Source organism: Suncus etruscus, chromosome 11 (assembly GCF_024139225.1).
Source record: "Suncus etruscus isolate mSunEtr1 chromosome 11, mSunEtr1.pri.cur, whole genome shotgun sequence".
Lineage (NCBI taxonomy): Eukaryota > Metazoa > Chordata > Mammalia > Eulipotyphla > Soricidae > Suncus > Suncus etruscus.
In genome coordinates, this window is record NC_064858.1 from 34,414,633 (window position 1) to 34,440,578 (window position 25,946).

At 41.0% G+C, this 25,946-nt stretch overlaps 1 protein-coding gene and 1 non-coding gene across 2 annotated transcripts in view; both read left to right on the forward strand.

Annotated features, from left to right (window-relative positions):
• Nucleotides 1-25,946, forward strand: part of GRIN2B (glutamate ionotropic receptor NMDA type subunit 2B) — a 358,092-nt gene that overhangs the window by 68,848 nt on the left and 263,298 nt on the right. The window lies entirely within an intron of this gene.
• On the forward strand, nt 11,077-11,209 carry LOC126023178 (small nucleolar RNA SNORA51). Its single transcript, XR_007500383.1, has one exon. It is a non-coding gene; the product is annotated as a small nucleolar RNA SNORA51 (small nucleolar RNA).

Genomic DNA, 25,946 nt, shown 5'->3' on the forward strand with positions numbered 1-25,946 from the left:
TTTCTTGGGTCTGTTTGGACGGTTTTAAATACCAAATGTCTACAAAGGATAGACTATATCACTATGCCACTCTAACCTTCACTGTACCATTTATTTTCTGAGTTTCCTTCCTTATTTTAGTTCATTCTGACATTGCGATTTAATCTCCTGCAGTTATCTGAGATTTAATAGAATCAGACACTGAATTATTTTATTCACACATTTTTCAGTCAGATTTTATACTGTATTCCTTTTTGGGGATGCAAAACACTGAGGCAGAATTTTTCTCATGGAAAATGTTCTAAGTTGCCATCAATTTAGCAGCAGATGTAGAGGGGAAATATGAATAAAAGGAAGATATGAGTAGATGAAAATAAAGGTTGCAGGAAGTAAATAATGGGAAATGCAAATATAATAGGTGAATAAAATTCAACCTCACAGTCTGATCCCAGATATTATGCCAGTCAACACCTAAGAAATTTGTTACCACATTGAAGAAAAGAATGATAACATTTTCTTGCAATCTGTTCTGTTGGGCATCCCCCCAGAAATGGTGTTTACAATAACTTGCGCTATTTGGAGCTTAGCAAATATTTGTTGAGTTGATTCCTACAATTAGGTAGGTTAATTAAGTATAGAACTTAACCCTGCTAAAGACACTGCTATATTTTAAGATATAAGACAACTTGTTTCCTGACTGTTGAGACTTTTTATAAAACAGTGAGAATGGTTCATGGTATCTTAAGAAGTTCTAGAAATTTATGCCTTCCTTTTCAGATATTTACATGCCAAATTCTGCCTGCACTTTAGGGATTCAGGTATCTCTTGAGGCCTAATCATGAACCCCAGTCAAGCATCTTGATTCCAAGTTCATCTAGTTCTTTTGACACCTTTGTTAAGCTGTATAACTGATGAAAGCTGGTTAGGCCCAATTCCAGGTCTTAGTGTCAGTCTCCACTTTCCACCCTCCAATCAGGCTAGTGTGTTTGTGTCCTATCCTGAGCTTCATATATTAAGTACAGTTCCTTTTACTTTTTAAAGAAATGCCTTTTGTCACACTCAGGTAATATTATCCATTCTGTCATTTTACCTCCTCATGGCTGCCAAGCCACTTGTTTTTCGTACCACATATAGTGAGGATCTTCGCTAATTTTTTAGGGAAATATTTACCACATATGATAATATATGTCAAATAGATGTTAATATTTGTTTTGTTTTGTTCACAAGACTGGGTTATCTATGAATTGTACCTGTCTTTTGTAAGTTTGGAAACAGGAATAGCAGAAGTTATTTGGCCTACTGCCATCTTTGTTTTGTCTGGACATTGCCTTCCTTTTGTTTTTTCCTAGTGACACTTTCCCCAGTGTTCACGATCCATTCACCCAAGCCGAATATGCTTCCATCTATAGCAGAGGTTGCTGATTTGCGAAACCAGCCTTGTTGCTAGATCCAAATGAACTCTCTTCCATGTGACAGGAACCTTCTACTTTGTTGTCCACTGGGACCTTCATTCAGTTCACAGTGAGACTTTTCTACAGAGTAGTCAACCCTTGTTTAGGAGCACAGGGAAGCAGAAGACAGGCTTGCTGTGATCTTTCTTCTTCTTCTTCTTCTTTTTTTTTTCGGGCCACACCCGTTTGATGCTCAGGGTTACTCCTAGCTAAGCACTCAGAAATTGCCCCTGGCTTGGGGGGACCATATGAGATGCCGGGGGATCGAACCGTGGTCCTTCCTTGGCTAGCGCTTGCAAGGCAGATACCTTGCCTCTAGCGCCACCTCACCGGCCCCGTGATCTTTCTTCTTATACAGTATGAGTGACTGGTCCAGGACTCAGACATATGGACAGAAGCAAAGAAGGGTGTTATTTCTTGTCATCTGAGTCATCTGGTGGGTAGGAGCAATCAACGTTTTGGATGCAGGCTGTGTGCCAGTCACTGTAGAAGGCATCAGGATTGCTTGCAGAAATAAGGACAAAGAATCTAGCTTGAAGGTCCTTGCAGTCCAGCGTGAGATACAGACATATATATGGTTAGGTCAGTAGTGATTAATAGAGAATTACCCTCTGGGCAGGGGTGGGGCTTTTGGAAACATCTTTGCTCCGTTCTTCAAAATTCATCCTTTGTCCTATACTCCACACTAGTATTGGGAGGGGGGCATTGCAAACTAATGCTTAAAACAATGTTTGAGTTGACAGGCCAGAATCTTGTAGCTTGCCTAAAACTTATATTTGGGAGAACAAAATTTTTCTCCTACTTGGTTGAATCTTAAATATTTTTAACTGGTATTTAGATACAGACAAGTACAACACAAAATAATGTAAAAATGAAAGATTTCTTGAAGAAAGTAAGGTCAGGTAAGAGGATAAAACGTAGTGGTTAGGGAGGAAGTTCACTTGGAGAGGGTAAGGAAGGACAGTCTCAGAAGAGGTGGCCTTTGAGTAAAGGGCTGGTGGTGAGAAGGGAAGCAATCTTCTGAGGTTAAAAGCACAGAGAAGACCTGCAATAGATAGGCACCTGGCAGAGAAATGAGAGGCCTTCTGGTTGCAGTAGAAGTCAGGAGAAGGGGCAGGAGAAGAGGTTAGGGCAGTCTGGACACCAGTATCATGTCAGTGCTGGATAGAGAGTTGCTGGTGTAAAGGGATGTACAGTGAAGCAGGAGGTAAGTGAGCTAGAAAGTCATTTCCCATTTATCTTCATTCCTAGAGTTGCTGGTGCCTTGTGGCTTTTTTTTTCTGAGTTCAGGGGCTCATTCAGTAATGGGATTTGCTTATTTATCTCTTCCATGTCCTCCTTAAATCCTGAAAAGTGCTCCTTCATTCATAGTGATGAATTAGGGGACTCATATTTGATTTTAGGGAGGCTCTATCTTTCACACATGTTTCTCTGGATTGTGCTCTGTCACCACAAAAATTAATTCATTTACTAAACCCTCTGGGGCCAGAGGGATAGTACAATGGTAAGGGTGTTTGCCTTGCATGTGGCCAACCTGGGTTTGATCCATGGTGTCCCATATGGTCTCCTGAGTCTCCCTGGAGTAATTTCTGAGCACAGAGCCAGGAGTAACCCCTGCCAGATGTGGCCCAAAAACAAATAAACAAAAAATATAAATAGGGACAAAATTGAAAAACTTCTGGGGCCAACTGTTCTGTGAGCAGTGAGTGGCTGTCTTCACCATTTTCACTGATGGTTGCATTGACTCTGTTTCTAGGACTCAGGAGCCCCCAGGCATTCTGATAAGTCCATGGACCGTGAGCTGCTGTTAAGAATGCCCTCATTGCTCCACGCTAGACTAACTCTGGACTGGTTTAGGTTAGACTACCTGGACTAAATAAAGAAACCCTTTTGCTAAAAAGTCCTATGAGCTGGAAGCAGTCAACTCTAACTCTTTTCACTTATAAAACTTGAATTCACCCAGAGCTCTGAAATAAGGAAGATGTCTAGTAAGCATTCTATCTCTGACTAGGTGTTACTTAGCTGAAAAATACTGATTTGGGGGCTAGAGAGATAGTACAGGTTGGCTTCAATCCTGGTTTGAACACTAGATCTCATAGATGGGCCCCAAGCATGACCAGTGTTCATTTCTGAACACAGAGCCAGAAACAGCTCCTGAGCACGGCCAGCTGTGGTCAAAATCTAAAATAAAATTAAATTAAAATACTGAGATTCAGGGACCGGAGTGGTGATACAAGTGGTAAGGTGTCTGCCTTGCCACACTAGCCTAGGACAGATCCCCTGGAGTCCCATGTGGTCCCCCAAGCCAGAAGCGATTTCTCAGCACATAGCCAGGAGTAACTTCTGAGTGTCACCAGGTATGGCCCCCCAAAAAAACAAACAAAAATACTGAGATTTATTCATGGGAGAGACAGAAAGAACTCAGTTTGCTCACCCATAGAAAAATATATATGAGTGGAGCTGGAGTGATAGCACAGCGGTAGGTCATTTGCCTTGCATGCGACCAACACATGATGGACAGTGGTTTGAATCCCGGCATCCCATATGGTCCCCGTGCCTCGAGGGGTGATTTCTGAGCACAGAGAGAAGAGTAACCCGAGTGCCACCAGGTATGATCAAAAAATTCAAAACCAAAAAAAAAAAAAAAAAGAAAAGAAAAATATGTATGGGGGCTGGAGCAATAACACAGAGGTGGGGCAATTGCCTTGCACACAGCCAACCCAGAACAGACCCTGGTTAGATTCCAAGCATCTCATATGATCCTCCGAGCCTACCAGGAGTGATTTCTGAGTGCAGAGCCATGAGTAGCCCCTAAGCGATGCTGGATGTGGACCCCCCCCCCCAAAAAAAAAAGTATGTGCGTGTAAGTGTCTAAAGCAATCTACCCTTGACCATTGTCTTCTGGGGCAGAAGGCACAGTATCACAAAGGGATCAGAGATATGCCCTATCTTTCTTTTTCACTTTCCTGTCTGATGATCAGTGTTCTGCAGGGTGGTTAGTTGATCCCTGACTCTGAGACTGTCCAAATGGTCATGGGCACAGGCTGAGGGTCCTTGACTCCCCATTCTCATTTCAGTAGCCTCTAAGCACCTTCAGTTTCCCTCGTCTGCTTAATAAACGTCTGCTTGTAATATTTTGGAACAAGGAGGCTAATCAAAGGCCCTGTTCTGTAGAACAGGGACGCCAAATGACAAGATTAATTTCCGTAATCAAGCAGCTTAATTTGGACACTTTCCCCTTCTCTGTTGCTGATTGAAATGAAGGCACAACTCTCTGTGGTGTATGTCCTGGCTTAGGGACGCTTACTCACAGGGACAGGAAGATGGGAGGCAAGGTGACTGGAGAGAGAAGCAATGAAGGGAAAGGTGAGGCAGGAGAAGGACATAGATAAAGTGAAATATGCACAAATTCAGGGAAAGTGATAGGAAGTCATCATCTTAGAAGTGTTGGGAAGCAGAAATTGGCCCATTACCTTTTCATTAGGAATGGGAGCATGATAGTCATCTGGCTTGTATAATCCTCGTCTGTTGGGTCAAAGAAACCATTGAATCTATATCCCCTTTTCATAAAATAAAAAAAAAGACCCAGAAATGTTAAGGAATGTAATCTCTGTTCATGAAAACCAGGCGAAAAGTTCAGGAGAGAGAGAGGCAAGTATAAGCCATCTCACAGGATTTGCAGGAAAACCAGGTCACCTGGGGTTGGAATTTGCAGTGGAATAAAGTATTTCATTGATAAAGCACATTTGGTACTTTTCAGTGGTTAACTATATTACTTGAATTAGTTTGAACAGAATGTTTTAGAGCTTTGAGGATATAAGTGATAATAATATGTGTGCTTATTATTTCATAGAAAAGCAACTCCCCACTAGTGGGGATTTAAGCATATTCATTTTTTTGTCTGTAGTTAGTACTGAAAAGTATTTTCAAGAAAATATTTTTTTATTATTTTCAAGGAAAAACTCATATACTAATTTTCTAAAAACTTGGAATAACTATTGAAAATTTGACCCTCAGGCTTTATCCTGTTTTGGTAATGAGATTATTTTATGTTGCACTCTGAATCCTGATTTCTGATGGGAAATGTTATGTAGTGGATAAATAGATGGACAGAAAGCTACAGGATTTAACATTGACAATGTCTTTGACCTTTCATGAGTCATTGAGCTTTTCTGGGGAATCTTCTTTATAGAAGAATAACGAGTAAATGATTGCAAAGCACTTTCTGAATACCGGTCTTTAAGAAAATTAAACAATAAAATTAATTATCTCCTGAAAGAAGATAACATAGGGAAAATTAAATCAAGGCCAGACCAGGCTTAAAATGGATAGTGAAGTAGCATGACTGTGTATGCATATGTATGTGCATATACATGTGTGTGAAAGAGAGAGAGAAAGAGAGAGAGAATGCTCCGTATATTTAGGAACTTGAGGTCATCCTGGTGAGGTATGCATAGGCAGAGACATGCTGTGTACATTATCCAAGACCTCCTGGCCAGCATCTGTGCTCATTCATTTAGAAAGTATTTATTGAGTGCCTCTTCTGGGCAAGGCCTTATTGCTTCAAGACATTCTAGACCATGGAGTTAGAATTTATTGGAGAAGAGAAAACATAACCAAGTGTATAATATAAATCTCTATGAGAAACGCTGCAGGAGCTATAAAACTAAGTGTTATATATGAATGCGGAGGGAAGTTTTAATTAGTGTGATGAGAGCAAGGGCTCTGAAGGAGATGGTATTTGAGTTCCGTGGATTTCCATGGGGAGAAACAAGGGCAAAGAAGAGGACAGTCTAGGAGGAGAAACCAGCAGGATCAAATAGGAAAAGTGTGAGAATGTTCAAGCAGAGAACTTCTGATGTCTTTCTTTCAGGTTTGTGATGAAGATTTGGAGATAAAAGACTAAAAATTAGGTGGGTTGAGAGTGTGGAGAAGCTGAAAGACAATGCGAGAGCATAAAACTTTTAAGAATGACAGCTTGATTCTCTAACAAAACAGGGCTGATAGAAAGATGAATGCAAATTGACTTAAGAAAATGTCAGCATGGAACAGGGTGGACAACACACACCAGTGAGGATAAAAAAGTAGGGGATGGATTTCTTATCACAACACATTATCTAACCATCAGAAGCAATATCTAGAAACCAGAAAACTTAGAATGGAGAGGCCAGAGTTGGACAGCCAAGAGAGTATATCACAGCAAAAGGATAGAATTTGGCAGGTGCGGAGGAAAATGAACATGGGGAGATAAGGAGCAAATCTTCTTGACATTATATGACACCCAAGAAAGTATATCACAGCAAAGGACAAAATTTGGCAGGTGCAGAGAAAGATGAACATAAAGAGATAAGGAACAAATCTTTCTGGTAGAAGAGCTCATCTTGATCACAGTGAAATTCCCTGGGCTGAACTTTCCATGCTAATCCAATAACCAGTCAAGATAAACCCAAATTGCAGGCTCATAGACTAACGCCCATCTGGGTTGATTTTCTACATCAGGTTAAACTTTACTGTGAGTAATCCCAGATAAATTACCATTCCCTTGAATGTGTCTTCAGTTTTGACTCATTTTGTCCCTATTCTTCATCCAGTTACTCTAGGCTTTAGGACACCTTATTGCCAGCTAGAGCTTAAGTGAAGGAAGTTCAGTTAGCAAAATGTCTTTTGTGCTGACTGCCTTCAATCCCGTTATTTTTTTACCTGTTTCCTAGTTTTCAAAAATGGATTTGAGGTAGGGACAGAGAAAAGTACAAAGGATGGGGTGCTTGCCTTGCATGCATACAGCTGACGTGGGTCCAATCCCCAGAACTGCACATGGTCCTCTCAGTACCATCAGGAGTAATTCCTGAGTGAAGATCCAGGAGTAACTCCTGCACATTGCCAGGTGTTATATATATGGAAAGCCTTTATAATTTTTGTTAACTTTTGTTTGTTTTGGGGTCACACATGGCAGTGCTCAAGGGTTACTCATGGCAGGCTTGGGGGACCATACGGTATGCTGGGAATCGAATTCTGGTCAGCCACATAAAAGGAAAATGCCCTACTCACTATGCTATCACTTTGGCCCCAAGCCTTTAATTCTTTTAATATAAAAATAAAATCAATAAAAATAAAACCAAATCCTAAGGAGGTATTTGGCTTAGGCAAATGGGAAGGAAAGGGGTTGGAATTAGGTGCCTTACTACAACTCTATTAGTTACCAGTTATCTAGTCTCAGTGAGTCAATCATGTTGGCAGCCTTTCACTGGTGAGAATTTGAGATGGTGCATGCTGTCAGTGCTTAGTGCAGAATACACACCTTACTTGTGTTTAAAACGAAGTATAACTTTAATTATATATCTTATTACTAAAGCAATGCATGTACATCGGAGAAAAATTGGGTCAGAAGGGAAAAATTAAAGCAGACATCATCTCCCCGGGTTATAAATGTCTCTCAATGTGTGTTACATAAAACAAAATGGAGGTCATCTTCTGCATATCGCTGTATATCTAGTCTTCTCTAGGAGTAAGGAATGATCTTTCTTTCTTGTCAAAGGGTTCTTTGACATTATTTCGAAGGGACTTCCTAGAATGTTCAAATCTAACCGATTTTCCATATTCAGCCTTTTACATTATTTTCAGATTTAGGGATTTTACAAATTAATATAACACTAACATGCTTGCATGTTTTTTATTTAATTATTTATTTAGTATATATTGCAGAACTGGATTTTCTGGGTCAGATTATATCACCATTTGGTGTCTTTGGATCTGTGTTATTGAAATTGGTTTGCAGAAACTATAGACAGTTTGTGGCTTATTATGTTAGCCTCCATTTTCCCAACCATTGCATCAAAACAAAAAGCATTTGCAATTTTGAGGAGGTACATGATTATTATGGGAATTTCTGTTTAGTAGTTTTATTGGTGAGGTTGAGCTTTTAAAATACACTGACTGCCCACTTGATTTATGTTTTGCTTTCATGAATAGTCTGTTATTTTGATTTTTTTGTTTTGATCTAAAGCATTTTTTTAGTCTGTACCTTTGTCTTCACCTCAAGCACTAGCAGGACAGGGTCATAGTTTATTTTTGTTTGTATGCTGAATTCTGTATAAATAGGCCCTGCTGTAGGTGTGAGTGCCGAGGCTTGATGCAATGAGAAAAGCAATAGAATAGAAGAAGCTGAGTTGGGTAAGTGCCAACTACTGCCACCCTGAGTCCCCCCATCATGGTTAGGTGGGTAACTATTTTCTATAAACCATATATCAGAGGCTGGAGAGATAACACAGTGGTAGGGCATTTGCTTTGCAAGTGGCCTGGGTTTGATTCCCAGCATCCTATATTGTACTCCGAGCCTGTCAGGAACGATTTCTGAGCACAGAGCCAGGAGCAACCCCTGAGTGCTGCTGGGTGTGCCACCCCCCAAAAAAAAATTCCTTGGGGCTGGAATGGTAGCACAGTGGTAGGGTGTTTGCCTTGCACGCTTTGACCCAGGATGGATGCGAGTTCAATCTCCCCCCATTCCTGGGCATCCCATATGGTCCCCAGAACCAGGAGTGATTTCTGAGTGCAGAGCAGGAGTAACTTCTGAGTGCTACTAGGTGCCCCCCCCCAAAAAAAATAAGAAAAAAAACAAACAAAACAAAAACAAAAAACTTAGAGCTGCTAAGGGGACAACACTAAAAAGGTTTTGTCCTGGGGCTGGAGCAATAGCACAGTGTGTAGGGTATTTGCTTTACAGGCGGCTGACCTGAACTTGATCCCAGGCATCTCCCAAGTAACACCAGGAAACTGCTGGATGTGTTATCCCCCCCTCCCCCCAACAACAAAAACAAACAAAAGATTTAATCCAACAAAATGTGGATGACAAAACAAAATGATGGGGGAAAAAAATCCAGGAGCACAGATAATTTGCTAAGTGGTCAGGGTCCCACAAATGAAAGATTTCAGGAGGTATCTGAACTGGCTTTCTTGTTTTTGTTTTGTTTTGTTTTGTTTTGTTTTGTTTTTCTTTCTTCCCAAAATGTTCCCCATTGAATACTTTATATCTTTGAAATCTACTTGCCCCCTATGGAAGCTTCACTCAGGAGTAACTTGGAGGGTTCATGCAATAATTACTAGTGGAGCTCTTTGTCATTTGGCCAAAAGGCAGTGCCTTTATATAGAGGGTAGAGCCATTTTCATTGGTGTGACTGGGATGTGAACACAAGGTTTTCTGTCCCTTTAGAAACTGAGAAGTAGGACCTGATGAGATTGAACGGTATCCTCATCTACCTGCTTCCTCTGTCTTGGTTAGTCTTGTCTTTAGAATTCCAAATACTTATAGAGAAGAAAGACAAGAGTGAAGAGAGGAAGGATATTTACCCCAAGGAGTAAATACTTGGGGTGGTAATGTCTGAACACAGATTTGTCATCTGAGCCATATAGTGGCAAGTCAATATACTATCTATGTTGGTATTATTTATACAATATAGTCCTATAATTTGTTTAATGAACATTTATTCTACCATGTAACAATTCTAAGTCCATTTATATATATATATGTATACATATACATATATATATATATAAATGTGGCAGATTTTGACTTATTTTAAGTTGCATGCATTTTTTTGCCTGCTGTTGCTTTGGTAGGGAAGATAGACGTGCACCTATTGCATATTCCAGCAGAATCCAAAGGAAAAAAAAACGATAAGGCCCCTTGAGGAAGGCATCTTGGATTGCATAAACTGTTAACATTTGCTCACCTACTAGAAAATTCTCTTTGTGATAAATAACATATATAGACCGTGCTTCTTACATCATTTACATCATTGACTTTCAAGTTTGCATTAGAATATGATATGACATTTACAATATGTCCATGTGGTAGAAAGTGAATTTTTGACATTTACTTGGTTTATTGGATCATTGTGAACTCCCAAGTCCTATGACTTATGTTCATGGTAAATGTTTTTTAAACCTATGACATAGAGTATGGTCCTCAATAGAAGAAAAATTAACCAAATAATAACTTTTTTTTTTCAAATCTCAAGAACATGCTGACCAGGAACATCTATTGATTTTATCTTGTAACTTCTGTGCTTGTAAAACAATACAAGCGCTGTTGTACCTATCTGGGGGCTTCTGGAGTGGGCATGGAGTGATCATTTAGACAATTCATAGAGCAACCACTTACATACAAAAAAATTACAGACATGTTAATAATCTTGAAATAACTATAACAAAGAGTAATAAAAATGCCAGGTATTTTAATTACTTTTTTCACATCCTCTCTCAAACTGAGGTTGGAAGCCTCTAGACAGGACTCTGCCTATTTTCAGCATATTTGATTTTTGATTGAGAAGAGGACATATTAGGTGATGGGTATTCCCCTGATTCAATGTGAATATGTACCCAAAATACTACAGTGAAAGATATGTAAGCCATTATGAAAAAAAAAATTGTGTTTTTAATCAGAAATTTTCTTTGACTTACATGTATTATTATTATATCAATTATATTATATGTTATGTTATGTCACTATATTATGTTATATTAGTTTACCTCATTATGTTAATCAATTTTGTCCTTTAAATGAATTCTTACTTTAAAAAAAAACAAAAAAAAAAAACAACTTTAGTTTGCTCTGAAGAAAAAAAAATAAAATAAATAAAAGATAAGATAAGGCCTCCCAAATCTTACCACAGGCTGTGTTCTTTACACTGGCTGTATAGAAAGAGGAGGTACAGTAAAGGCACCCCATATACACCTCAACACAGGCCCCTTGCCGGGTATGTATTGTGAATTGGGGGACAAAAAAAAATGCCAGAAGTTGGCATACTGTGATTTGAATTAATTTTGATAAAAATGATCAATAAACCTGGGGAGGTGAATATTGAGTTAACATTCTAAACCTTTCAGCACCAGATTTGGATGGGACAAGACAAGTCAAAGGTAAAAAAAAATTATTTACTCAGATCTAGCACAGGCAACAGAAAGTCTTCAGAAGAGAAGGAATTTAAGGTTCCAATAGTCCCATTAGAAGTCAGTCTTGTTTGATCCTGTGGTGGTCTGCTGCGGTGGTAGGGAAAGTTCTTGAAAGGAACATGACTTGGGCCTCCCATGGGATGAAGTATTGAGTGTTGAGCCAAGATGTGGAGTTGAGACTTGAGCGAGCTGCTTTATCTTCCTGCTACTTGAGTGCTTTATATTGCAGCTCTGATCTTTAATCAACAGTGAAGGTCTGGCTTGAATTGTGCAGGAGGGTCCCCTGGGAGAAGCAGAGTATTCTGGAGCTGTGACATCCTCCAGGCAGGCAGAAAGGTCTGGTGGATTTTCACATGAGGCTCTTAAGTTCCCTTCCTCACCCTGTTTAGCACGTTCTCCTGATGCATCCTCTCTCCTTCGCTGGCTCTCACACCGCGGGGGGCATCTTTAACTTGCCTGCACCCCTGCCATCTTTTGACAGTCAATTTTTCACAGAAACAATCCCTGATGCTTCTGAACACCTCCCTTCTTCCTTCCCTCCTCCTCCCTCTCCTCCCTCCCTCCTGCTGATTTGTTATTATGTACTGCAGCTGCCCAGAGGATTTTAAATAGACCCATAATGGTACAGCAGAGCCTCTTGGAAGTTTAAATATAACCTTCCTGCTAATCTTGTCTGTGGTGGTGGCAGAAACAGCACCTGGAGAAGAAGGCAATGGACAAGCGATGCCCTGGGGTTCTCCCCAGAGATCAGGTTTAGCAATCTCTCAGGTGTTCTATGATCTGAGAGCATCTGGATTCAACTTCATAAGGTCTGCCTGAGCCTAAAATGGATTTGGTGTTGGATTGACAGTGCCTGGAAAGGGAAGTACAGTGTGAAAAAATCAGAGCAAAAGAAACTTGGTGAATGGTGGGGAGAGCGTGAAGTTCTCCCCCACAGTCTGCCAATGTGGCACATACCTACTGCCACCCTATGAGGTTGTCTTTGGTCTGATGGAGCCTTTGGCCTCCTGTGAAGGTCTCCAGTAGTAGGTATTAATTAGTGTCAGCGACACCAGTGACTGTGGCCCTTAAGAATCACATATCACAAACCTGCATTTCTGATCCAGGAAGGAGGCTGTCTCCTACTTCTGGGAATGGAATGGCTGGGGACTCTGCTCAGGAAGAGATAAAATAGTACCATGTTTGGCACCAACTGCCAATTCCCAACCTGCCAATATTTTGGGGATGTGATAAATGCCAACCCCTAATATGAGTTAAGTTTAGTTTAATCTGGGCCCTTCATTAATTGCTTGTTGCTGGGGGAGGTGCAAACACACTTCCTGAGCTTCACACGGGAAGATGGCTGAGCACTTAGTACAGAAATATGTGAATGGTTTCTGCAGCACATTCAGGAGACTGAGTTTACATATATGTGCATACTTTCATCATCCTTTGAAATACATAGTGCTGGGGCTAGAGCGATAGTATGTGGGTAAGATATTTGGCTGCATGCAGCTGACCCAGGTTCAATCTCTGTCATTCCATATGGTCCTCTGATCACTGCCAAGTGTGTTCCCTGACATCAGAGCCAGGAGTAAGCCTTGAGCACCTTCAGGTATGGCAAACACACACACACACACACACACACACACACACTTACACATACATACATACACACACAAATCTTCACAGACACATTCAAAAGTAATGGAGCAAATACTGGTATTCACCGGTGAATACTGATATTTTTATTCTCCTCGCTTTTCTCCTCTCCTGTCCTTTTAAGTGGTGCCCAGGAACACTCCTAATTCTTGGTGATTCAGTGCCAGGTCCAGAGATGTGAAATTGCTTGGGTTTGTGGTACAAGGTATTAGGACAACCTTGGCAGTGCTTGGGGATTTCCAAAGGACCATGTGGTGTGAGGGATCTCAAAACAGCATTGGCTGAATGAAGAAAGACAAGCACCTTAACCCTGTATAATCTTCTTGCCCTAACCTCGTTATATAGAGGGAAGAAAAATAGAAAACAAACGATTTTTCCAAAATTAACCACCAGCAGCAAAATGCTGCTCTTTAGCCTCAATGAAAGTCATTTCCATTTGTGTATCCCTATGGGCTAACCAGATGCCTATTTTCTAGGGACAGAAATGCCCTTTTCCCTCCCCTCTCCAGGCTCTATTATCCAAGGATCAACAGCATTTCCAAGTATCTTTAATTCCAATAAGAATAGGCTCAAATAGTGAATTTATGGATAGCCTGTTTCATTCCTTTCACTGAAAGGGCTCTTTTAAAAATGGAATGAATAAATGACACCATTTTCCCTTTTACATAGTAATGCAATCATCATACATCTTCATTACAATAAACCTACAAGAATCACTGCCAACTTTTAGTGATGAAGTTATTGAGGGAGGGGTAGGGCTAAGTTCAGAATATCAGGCAAATTGCAAATTAAAGTAAACACAACTGTGGAAATGTCCCAGGTCTCAATAGACAAAGCTTGAAAATGGCACATCCCAAGTCTCATAGTTTAACCTGTGTAATTAGGAACTATTTTTATTGTTTTTTTTGTTTTGTTTTGTTTTATTTGGTTTGGTTTTTGGGCCACATCAAGTGATACTCAGAGATTATTCCACACTATATGCTCAGAAATCGCTTCTGGCTTGGGGGAACCATATGGGAATCTGGGGATTGAACCCAGATCCGTCCTGGGTTAGCCACATGCAAAGCAAGTGCCCTACAGTTGTACTATTGCTCCGACCCTAGGGACTTTTTCTTTGCCTGAAAAGATACACCTGAGGAAACAGGGAGGCACATCAGGTCAAAGTTGAGTGGAATTCTTGAGGATACAGTCAAGGGTTCCTTGTTCTAAACAGTATATAAGGATCACTAGTCTCAATATATGAGGTTTGGGAAAACTCCATGTTAGGAATACAGAATTTTGGGCTTTACCCTAGATCTTTTGAATAAATCAAATCTCTGGCTAGACAGACTGTGAGGCTATTTACAAATGAATAAATGGACATCTGAAAGATTGGAGGTAGAAGATATATGGATTATAGTGAATTTAAGCATTGCTTGCCAGGCTATCATTGTAAGAAAAATACAGAAAGTAAGAAAGGATAAAAAGCCCCCTAGGAGGGCATCTGTCCAGCCTTAACTTCAGGTTGAAGAAGAGCTTAACCTTTCACACTGGGCAGCTCTGTTTGCCAGAATTCCTAAGACATAAGATCCAGCCAAGATGCTCTTTTCGGGCTTTGTAATTGTTTGATCAGACTGTTGTCTTTGTATCATGATGTGACAACTTTGAAGCCTATAAGAAAACGGATACCAACTAGCTATTACTTTAATCAAAACAGAGTTTTCTACCCTCCTGCAGAAGCCGGGCCTATGTAAAGATGATTATGTAGGCACTACCCATTAGTGATTTTTCAGAGACATTAGAACAATGAAGTCTCACATGAGTGAAACAGAATAGCGCAACTGGGAACAGGTTTCTTTACTTTTTACTGTCATTTTATTCTAGATGCAATTGATGTGTATTTAGCTAATCTATTTGTGGCTATGAGAAGTACAACATCTTCATGGATAATTCTCCTCTGAGACTTGTTTGCCAGGAATCCTATTCCTTGTTCTAATGAAAAAATTGGCAAGGAAGGTGAGGCATGTAGATCATACCCAGTGATGCTCAGGGCTTACTCCAGGCTCTGTACTCAGAGATCTCTCAGGACTATATGTGGTGCCAGGGCTTGAAATGATTAACTCTTTACTATCTCTCTGAAGTCATCTTTGTGAAATTTTTGAGGTGAAAACGAACAAGGCAGGCAAACAGGTATTTAGAAAAACTGGGTTCTTGTACCAGTTGTGCCACATGATGTGTGTGCATGGGAAATACCTTTGCCTGGTGAGTTATCAGTTTAATTCTGATAAAATAAGAAGTCAGCCCCAGGGTCAGAGCGATAGTACAGTAAGTAGGTTGTTTGCCTGACTAAAATGTTTGCCTTGTATGTGGCTGAACTGGGTTTGTCCCTGGCATCCCCTATGATCCCTTGAGCTTGCTAGAGTGATTTCTGAGCACAGAGCCAGGAGTAACCCCTAAGCACTGCCCCCAATGGTCAGTACTGTATGCACATTGTGGTCTTCCAGTCCCTTCTCCCAAGAATGCAAGGCAGTGGCCAATGAAAGGATCGGAGGAAAAGGGGGGGTAGTGGTGATGGCAGGGAGGACTGGCTGACCAGATGGGAGAAGCAGGCTGTGCTGCCTAAAATCTGTTCATCTCAGGAAGGTTCTTTAAATAAGCTGATCTTTTCCTTTTCTTCTCTTGAAGGTGACAGTATTTGCATTGCTAATTGCCTGCTTTCAAGATTAATGGACATTTCACTTTTCAATGATCCTAAAAGCTTTTCTGAACTGGGGAAGGGCTAACCTGGTCATTTGCAAGCCCAGCTGTCTTTGATGGAGGCTTGAGCCCTGTAATCATAAGCAAATTCACCTCTGGGTCTCTCCTCCACTCACTGAGGGAGAGAAAGATCACACTAGATTTCCCATTCTGAGCTCCACAGAATGGTGCTAAGGGCTCAGGCTGAAGTTCCAAACTCACTGAATCTGTGTGTGGTCAGGTCCCCATGTTTTAGTGCAACACATAAAACCTAAACTAATCTAATCTTTCCCTAGCCTTTCTTTGGCACTATCAGAAGTAGCTGTTCCATCCATGAATAATACATATTGAACTCTTACTCCTTATTAGTGCTTTGTATTAGCAAACATTAATTCAGCATCATTTCACTGAATTCTTGCACCTGTCAAATGAGTCAACTGCTATTATTCTGTCTATTTTATAGGTGGGAAAACTGAGATTCATAGAGTTTTTGCTAGATGGCATGGTGGAAGCACTTTATTCAGTTCATTCAAAGGTGATACCTTTATTTTCAGACATTGAACCAAACTGCCTTCTTCTGGGAAACAATTAACCCATGTTTTATTTATTTATTTTATTAAAAAATTTTTTTGGGGGGGACACATCCAGTGACGCTCAGGGGTTACTCCTGTCTATGAACTCAGAAATCACTCCTGGCTTGGGGGACCATATGGGATACTGGAGATCAAACCCAGGTCTATCCTGGGTCAGCGGCATGCAAGGCAAATACTATACCGCTCATGTTTTAATCATGAGAATCTTCATGTCTGCCATGTAGTCTTACATTTAGTTATTCCAATATTTCTCTTCTAACAGCACTAGGGTAGTTAGCCTATTATATACTAAATGGCCTTGATTCCCCCCACCCTGTCAGCACAGCTTAGTTCAGCTTCTTTGGCCTAAGCAGCATATGAGTACTTATTAATGTTCTCAGTTCTGATCACTTCTACTACACCACAATTATTGATTCCACTCTTTACAATCTCTGGTGGGTGAGTGGGACTGAATTGGGATTGCTTCTCTGAAAGTTAGTGGTCTAAGGAATCCCAGGGCTCTTTGCCTTTCCCTGCCCCTCTGGGGCTAGCTCTGCATGCTGTTACACTCCTATGTTGGCTAGGCTAGCTGGCAATGGAGGAATGAAATGGGATTAGAGCTCATACCTGTGGTGCCGTCTGGCTTCTGTGCCCAGGAAGACAAGGGAGCTTGGTGTCCATCTGGACTCTGCATTCACCACCTGGGAGGAGAGAGTTGAATTAGATTGTCATGGCAGAACAGTGAGAGCCTGAGTGTATTCTGAGACTTGGCCAGTCGAGAGGCACAGACCAGCATTTTGCTGAATTCTATCATTGTACTCTGTGGCTAACATTTTTTTTTTATTTTTAGTCTCATTTCTCTTCTGATTACCCAATTGTCTTAAACAACTTTGAGAGAAAAATGATCTCTGTAAACAATTGTGGATGAATATTTTGCTGGAGATGTGCTGATGTGAAGATACTTTATTTTCCTCGATGCTACCAAACCTTTATGACCTCTGGAAGTGGTGTTTAGGTATAGGGGAAGGTGTCTCAGGATTGGGATTAAGCAGGGTTACTGGATTACTCCAGTGCTGGCTAGTCCTAGTATACCTTGACTTTTGAAGAGAAATGCTTTTGTGGATGCGCTGATATGGGCCTGTCAGATGATGATCCTGCCTGTTACCATGGGAACCAAGGCGGTCCTTACATGAGCACATATAAGTATGCCAACTACCCTGCCTTTATTTACTTGAACTTTTTCTTTTCGGCTCTCATTAAGAAGTTGACGGCATATGTTTCAAAGGAATTAAAACCCCTGGCCCCCCTCTCTAGCCCTTAAAAAGCCTGCTAGTCAAAAGGAAATTCCTGAGGGAATCCAGATGCACACACTTGATCTGAAGAGCTTTATTGATACATCCTTCAAACGAGGAGCTACATGCTTGAGAGAGTGAGGATCAGGAAAGACTTTGCAGCCCCCATGGCATCTCTGAAAAATGAAGGAGCTGAGACAAAGGTCATGGGGACTATTATGACTTGAAAAAATGTGGATCCAAACAAGAAAAAAAATTAACTATGGAAGAATGTGAAAAAACCTGACCAATTTAGGCAAGGACCATAGTGGATCTGGATAGGAGGGATGATGCTAAATGTGTTTAGGTGCAAGGGTTGTGCCTCCTTTTATTTTTGGTTTTAGGGTCATACAGAGCACTGCTAGGGGTTATTTCCTGACTTTGTGCTCAGGAATTACTGCTGGTAGGATTGGGGGATCAATGTAGGATGCCAGGGATTGAACTGGGGTAGGCTGCATGCCAGGCAAATGCATTACCCACTATGCTATAACTCTGGTCCTTAGAGGTTGCACCTCTTGGCATTTTCTGCAGGACCAGAGTTTTTTGAGCTGCACTGATGTGTATGTAATATCCAGGCATGTTTTGAATTACCATTGGATCTGTTCAGTGAGGACAATCATGGCAGCAGTGATTCCTAGGCTGTCTCATGCTACCCAGGTATATCAGTACTAACACTCTATGAGTGGCTCTTTCTTCCTCTCTTTTATTTTTTATTTATTTTTATTTATTTTATTTTTCTTTCTCCATTCCTCTCTTTTCTAACCTCAGATCTCAGAATTATCCTCTACAAATGTTTTGAGAAGGAATCAGGAGACTCCGTCACAAGGCCCCACAGTCTAGGTTCAGGTTGCTGGTAATGACCATCATTTTCTGAGGGGGCCTAAGTTTCCCTCAATACTACTGCACTCTTCTATAGCAGGAGATACAGCTTCTGTTTCCATTGAGTTAAAGTCTTGACTTTGTTCCAAAGACTCTTTGCTTTGACTTGTGTCATAGAAGTCATGGCTTTACCATGGCTGACTGTTTTCTGAACACCTTCATGAGTACACACAAGTTTTTGTGAGAGTTCTGTTATTTTTTTGCTTGTTTGTTTGGGCCACACCCGGCATGCACAGGGGTTACTCCTGGCTCTGTGCTCAAAAATTGCTCCTAGCTCGAGGGACCATATGGGATGCCAGGGATAGAACCTGCATCCATCCCGGGTCAGCCATGTGCAAGGCTAATATAATACCCTACCCCTCACTTCTGGTTTTTATATTACTTCTAATTTTTTTTTTATTTTTGGTCACACCCAGCAGTGCTGGGGTTACTCTTTGCTCTATGCTCAGAAATGCTCCGGGCAGGCTCAGGGGACTATATAGGAAACTGGGAATAAAACCACCATCTGTCCTGGATTGACTGTGTGCAAGGCAAACACCCTACCTCTGTGCTATTGCTCCAGCTCCTATTACTTCTAAATATTAAAAACCCAGAGTCAGTTCCCATAGGATATTACCTACTAGGTCATTATTCGAAGTTGATGTCTACCTTCTGGGAAGATAGGCTTATGGAAGAGAAATCCACAACATGGAATAAGAAATCTTTATTTAAACACCATGATTACAAACATGACTATAGTTGGGTTTCAGTCACAAAAAGAACACCCTCCTTCATCAGTGCAACATTCCCACCACCAATGCATGAAATTCTACCATTAGCGATATTATAAATCATGTTTGAGTTAAATTTTTTTTGCTTTGGCCTAGGGAGAGAGCTCAATGGGCTCAGTGCTTCTTATGCAGGAGGTCTGGGTAATATTCTCAGCAATATATGAACCCCTGAGAACCATTGGAAGAAATTCATGAGTTCAAAGCTGAGAGTAGCCTATGAGCACTACCAAGTGTGTATGTGCCATGCCATGTTTTCCTTCCCCCACTCCCTGGCAAAAATAAATTAAATTCTCTTCAATGAGCCAGGACTACGTCTCAACAGGCTGAGTATATGTAGGGGCCTGAGCTTGATCCATGACACCAAATGATTCCCTGAACACCACTAGGAAGTGCCCCAAGCATTGAGACCTGAGTAGCCCCTGAGCACCACTAGGTGTATTCCTAAATAAATAACAGAGCAGAATCAAAACTCTACCTCATGAAGATATTAATAAAATTAATTTAAAAAATGGCATTCTCAAGGTTAATAGGGAAAATTATATGAAAATAAGTAATGGAGTGAAGGGCTAGAGAGATAGTAAGTGGCTAGGGTGCTTGTTTTCCATACGTCTGGCCTGGGTTCTATCCCCGGCCAGGACTAACTCCTGAATATCACTGGATGTGATCCCAAAACAAAAAAGAAATGGAATGAAATGTACTGTTGATTTGTGATTTTTTTTTGGTAATGAACATGTTTGTGAGTTTTCTATAAGAAATGGTCTCTGGTATTATAACAGTCTCCAACCAAGTTCCCCTCTCTGCACTCTCATTTTTGCCTGCAGTAATTAGCTGGAGAACTAATTAAGTTCTGCTGAGCTAAGTAAGGATTCCTGGTAGATAGGTGCTCCTGAACCTCCTCCCACTCCCAATGCTTAGAGCCACATGTTCTTGACACCTGGTGCTCTGTCTCTGGATAGAATTTTCCAGCTTCCTTACTACTGTTCTACCATGAACTCTAGGCCTATTCTGTCTTTTGCTCTGAATCTTGCTCCGATTCCTGTTTCCACAATCCCCACCACTCCTTCTACTCACTCCGTAATCCTAATGATTGATCACTGTAGGTTCCACTTTCAGAACCTGTTTGGTTCCAGTAGTGACCTTAAGTTAATTCTGAGCAATTCAATGACTGGAACTTGCATCATCTCTAGGGCCTGGTTCCTACTTTTTGCATTAAAAAAAATCATTTATCTTACCTTCTGCCCACCAGATTTTCTAGGCACCCTCAAAACAAAATTAGAGTCCTCCATTAAAGACTCCTGGGAGATGACTTTTTTCTTTTTTAAAAAATAAACTTTATTCTTCAAAATTACAAACATGTCTGTAGTTGGGCCTCAGTCATAAAAAGAACAGCCTTCTTCACCTGTGCAACATTCCCACCACCAATGCCCTCTATCTGTCTCTTCTCCCTCCCCTTGCCTGTATTTGAGACAGGTATTGTACTTCTCTCACTCATTACCATTGCTATGATAGTTTTTAGTTTTTTCTAACTGTACTCACCACCCTTTGTGGTAAGCTTCATATCATAAGCCTGTTCTTTCAGCCCTCATCTCTATTGTCTCTGGGTATTATTCCAATAATGTCTTTTATTTTTCCTAAAACCCAAAAGTGAGTGAGACTATTCTGTTCTATTTTTCTCCCTCTGACTTAGCATAATAGTTTCCACATCCATCCATGTATAAGAAAATTTCATGACTTCATATCTTCTGATGGTGGCATAGTATTCCACTGTGTAGATGTATCATGATTTCTTTAGCCACTCATCTGCTGTCAGGCATCTGGGTTATTTCCAGATTCTGGCTATTGTAAATAGTGATGCAATGGATACAGGTGTGCAGAAGACATTTTTGTATTTCTAGGTATTTCCCTAGGAGTGGTATAGTTGGATCATATAGGAGGTATAATTGTCACCAAATGATTTAATGGATCATAAGAGACAACCATGGACCTGTTAATGGCATCTTTATGTTGGTGTCTGCTTGGACTCCCCAGATAAGGAAAATAAGATTTTTATCTAGCCTAGTAAACTTGTAATTACAGAAAAATACAAAAAAGAGAAGTCTTTTTCTTTCTTTTATTTTTTTTAGTGAATGTACGTATTCAAGACAAATGAAATTAGAGAGTACAAAGACAATTGGTACTTCTGATCAGAAGCATGAATGAGATTGGAGACCTCAGGAGCCAGGATCAGAAAAATGAGATACAGAGGGACTACAGGGGGTATACAAAAGTGGAATATGACTAAGGAAACATCCCTATGGCTATATTTTGTGAGATTCAAGGCCTAGGGACCAAAGGTGAGAATAGTTTCCAGCAGAGGGATACATCCCTAGTGGACAGGCCTGGAAGGTGAGGTGAGCAGAGGGCAGGCAGGTACATGGAATGTACTTTGAACACCCAGTTCCCTAGAAGTTCATATGTTTAAAAGTTGAGGACCTTTCCAAGGAGGAGCCAAACCCTTTGGCTACTAGTCTCTGGGTGCCTTGGGTGTTGTGAGGAGTGATGAGGGTGTGTGTTTCAAACTCATGCCAAGTTCACAAACATAAAGCACTGCTGATGTATGGCTTCATTTTATGGTCATGTGTGTGCTTGGCCGGCTCCATATTTCAGTAAGAACACCTTCTATCTGTAACATGCTATAGAACTCCATGGCTACAAAAGAGGACTGCTGCTTGACGGAGGAGCAAGGAATGGTGCCCCATAATCAGATGCTTTCCACTTATTTCCAGGGTAGATGATAATAGCAAGTTCATTTTCTTCCTTCTGAGTGCCTTCTCTAGCCACACTTCAGGGATATGGAGCACTCTGGATGAATTCTGTGTGTGCACACACACGTGTGTGTATGTGTTTATGAATATCTCACAGAGCTGGTGGAGCTATGCAGTGCAAGGACAAAACTCAGAGCCTTAGTTACGCTAGGCATTTGCTCTATGATTTGAACTGTAGCCCAGGTTTTTAGCAAGTTCATTTTAATTGATAGCAGTTATGATAGGGAGTGTTAAAAGAGTTCCTATTTAATCAGATTAGAGCAACCTAGTTAACACTTACTGAGCACTTAGTGTACTCATTGCTTTGCCAGATTTCAGTGAATGGCCCTGAATTGTTTAATCCTTCCAACAATCCTCATACATGGTCTCCATAATTCTCACCAGTTATGAGAACAGGGAACTCTGGCACATATGGATCAGCTTCTTCAAATATTCAAAACCACTGCAAGTTAATAATCAACTAACACTCAGATCTACTGTCAAGGTATTGGCTACTAATGTATTCTGCATTTTTGTGAGGGTTAAAAAGGATCATCCCCCAGGAATAAGGGATGTGACTATGCTAAGCCCTAGCACACTTTAGCCTTAACCATCTACTTCACATTATGACTGTTTACTGGAAACTTTGCACACACTGTGTTTCCTGGAGCAGACATTTACAGCACTGCCAGTTCAAATCACGACTAGAGAGTGGTATACTGGACTCTGGGTCTATTGTTTCCCCTTGAACCAGGTCCCATAGAAGTGCTTGTTGAAAATGAGTTTATTGCATCTAGTCTGTAAGGTTGTGTGTGGATAAACACTATTTAAAAAACATTCTCTTGGGCTGAGATGATACTACAGCATTAAGACCTGGGTTTGATCTCTGGCACCTTATGTGATCCCCTGAGCCCACCAGAAGTGAACCCTGAGCTCAGAGCCAGGAGCAAGCCCTGAGCACTGCTAGATATGTTCCAAAAGCCAAAAATAAATAAATAAAAATAAAAGTGAAAAAATCCTTTATTGTTTAATATATATGTGGGGTAGGGATAGAGAATCAAGCCTTAGGCAGAAAGTTCCAGAGGTTTAACAGAGTTGATTTTGCCACTGGAATCATCTAACAGCTGGTCAGTGAGTACCATATCTGCAGTAGGATTGCTGGTCTGTGGCCATTTCTTTGACTTTTTGTGAGGCAGTAAGCCCAGGGCCCAGGGCCATTTAACTTGGAGAAAGGAAATATGGGCTTCCTAGTAGTGAAGATAGGTCCACCTGACCATAGGAGGGTAAAACACTTAGTCTCTTTCCTCCAAGGAAAAGCCTCTCAGGTTGAAAGTGTGCTTTAGCTCCCATGAGAAGCATCAGAGAGAAATTAAAGTTCCTCCAGGAACAGGGAGACAGTATAGGGGTTAGAGCACTTGCCCTGAATACAGTTGACCTTGATTCTATCATGACCACACAAGCAATTGAATGTAGATCTTGGTACTCCACAGTGACCCACATAATCTCTGGCATATCATCTTCAGGCCTTTGCATTGTAAATAAAGTTGACTAAGGATCCCCAGGTGTGTTTCCTGAGCATCCCTAGAGACTCCCCCCCCCTTAAGTAAATTAATAGCTCTTCAAGGAAGGGAACCCAATGTGAGTAAACGAGGGACATGAAGTAGAGTGCCCACAGAGTGCCACGTGAACTCTGTCTAAGAACTTGCATTTCTTCCGTCACTGAACTTTCTCATTCATGGTGATTTCATTTGAAAATGAAAATATTGGCATGGATGTCCTTCATACCTCCCTTAAGTATAAAAATGCTGTGGTTCTAGCAAGTTCTTGGCAAGACTTAAATCTATTAATCAGGATTTTATGCCTAGGATTTAATTTTTATATTATATAATGGCTATAATCAGTAGAGACATGTTATTATTTTAATAGTTATAGCTAGTGAAACAGATTTTTCTGCAGTTGACTTTTTTTTTATTAAATCCACCACTGGTCTCACCTCATACATGTTCCAGGGCTCTAGTTCTGGATCATCCATTTGGTGTCTTTTCTTTTATTAATTTTTTTGCCACACCCAGCATGTATCATACTTATTCTTGACTCTGTGTTCAAGAATCACACCTGGTGGTTTTGGGGTGGCACTTTCTGGGGTTCTGGGGACTGGATGGGAATTATTGGAACTAAACCCATATTAGCACAGCAAGCACACTACCCACTGTGCTATCTTAGGGCCCCTCAGTGTCTTTTCTTAGGTATGGTTGGAAACTGGAAGCTTCACTGCGCACGCACTCTTCCTCTGGTGTCTGCTGTCTTGGGGAGAGGTTTTGTACTTTCCACCAGAGGCTCTTTCTAAAAACAGAAGTAAAGATTCAGTGTTTTCTATTCCTATCACTTCCTTGACTCTGAGGGAGCACATTAATCCCTTAAAAATTTATGGTTTAAGGGGTCTCGGTGGACTTACAGCTTCAAGGAGCCTGGGGCCACTATGAAATATCTTTCTAGTATATTTGACATCAATGGTATTGCAGGCTGGACTGAGATATCCAGGTCTCTATTTACAACTTTGGCTCTGTGGAGGGATGCTTCAGGGTTTCTGAATGATAATTTAAGAATCAGGTGTGTGGCTACATGCATTGCCAGAGCTCAACTATCCAGTTACTGGGATTAAAAACTTAAAATTCTTGTTCTTAGAAATGTGGTTTCCAAGCTCATGTCTACCTTTCATATTGCTTCCCATATCTGGAATAAGAATAAGAAGAGATTTGGCTCTCAGTTGACAAATGATTGCTCCCACTAGCCTAAATTGTATCTTCAAACATGTCAATGAACCCGTTCCATGTGGGGGAGGCAATAGCCTTAGGAATTGGCCCTTCAGAGACTAATAGGACAGATGAAATCCTTAGATAATTTGCAAAAGCTCTGAAAGCTCTTATGTCTTGTTCTTTTCTCCCAGGAGATGTGTTTTTCCAGCTGAATTGGCTATGACTTGTGTCTCATCTTCCTGGTTCTGCCTGCCTTTGGCAGATGTGCTAATAAGCTCTAGCATGGCTCAGTGGGAGGGAACTGGGGGGAAAGCACCTGATTGGGGTAAGTCAGCCTTTGAGGAAAGAGCATCGGAAATGCTGGCAGATGTGACATACAGGTTGGGGGCTCCACCCTCGAATCCCAACACTTCTATTTAAGGGCATTCCTTGGCAGCAAATATCCATGGCACCTAGTTTGAATAAAAATAACATCATCACCTTTCCAGAGGGTTCCTATGAGATCAGCAATAACAGGTAGAAATGCTCAGGAATGGCTTAACTTCCTTTATATAAGAGACTTCCTGTCAACCCAACTATGTTTTTCAAATAATACTCAGTGCCAACTTTTCCAGGTCTGGGTGAGGCTGACCTGAGGCTTCATCTGGTCACTTACCTGGCCTGTTTTTAAAGGTCTGTTTTTTCTTTTTCTTTTTTTTTTAAATCACCCCTGAGATGAATGGGGATTTGGCCAGGGAAAAGATGAACAGCAGCAGTGGGAAAAAGCTGTCTGCCAAAAGCAGTGTGGAGGAGGTGGATTCTAGAAGCACTTTCTTTTCCCTTTTGAAGCTCCATTTTGTTGTCTCTCCTTTGTGGAGAGCTTCAAACTGAGAGGACCAAGGGTTCCTGAATAGGTGCTTTCACTGCCCTGCCTGCTGAGCAGATACATTGACTCAGAAAGGGACCAACTAGGGGCACTGCAGCCCAACAAGCTGGGTCAATTTTTCTTTCTATTCCTTTGAGTTAGTAAAAAAAAGTTATTTCTGGGCCAGAGAGATAGCATGGAGGCAAGGTGTTTGCCTTGCATGCAGAAGGACAGTGGTTCAAATCCCAGCATCCCATAGGGTCCCCTGAGCCTGCCA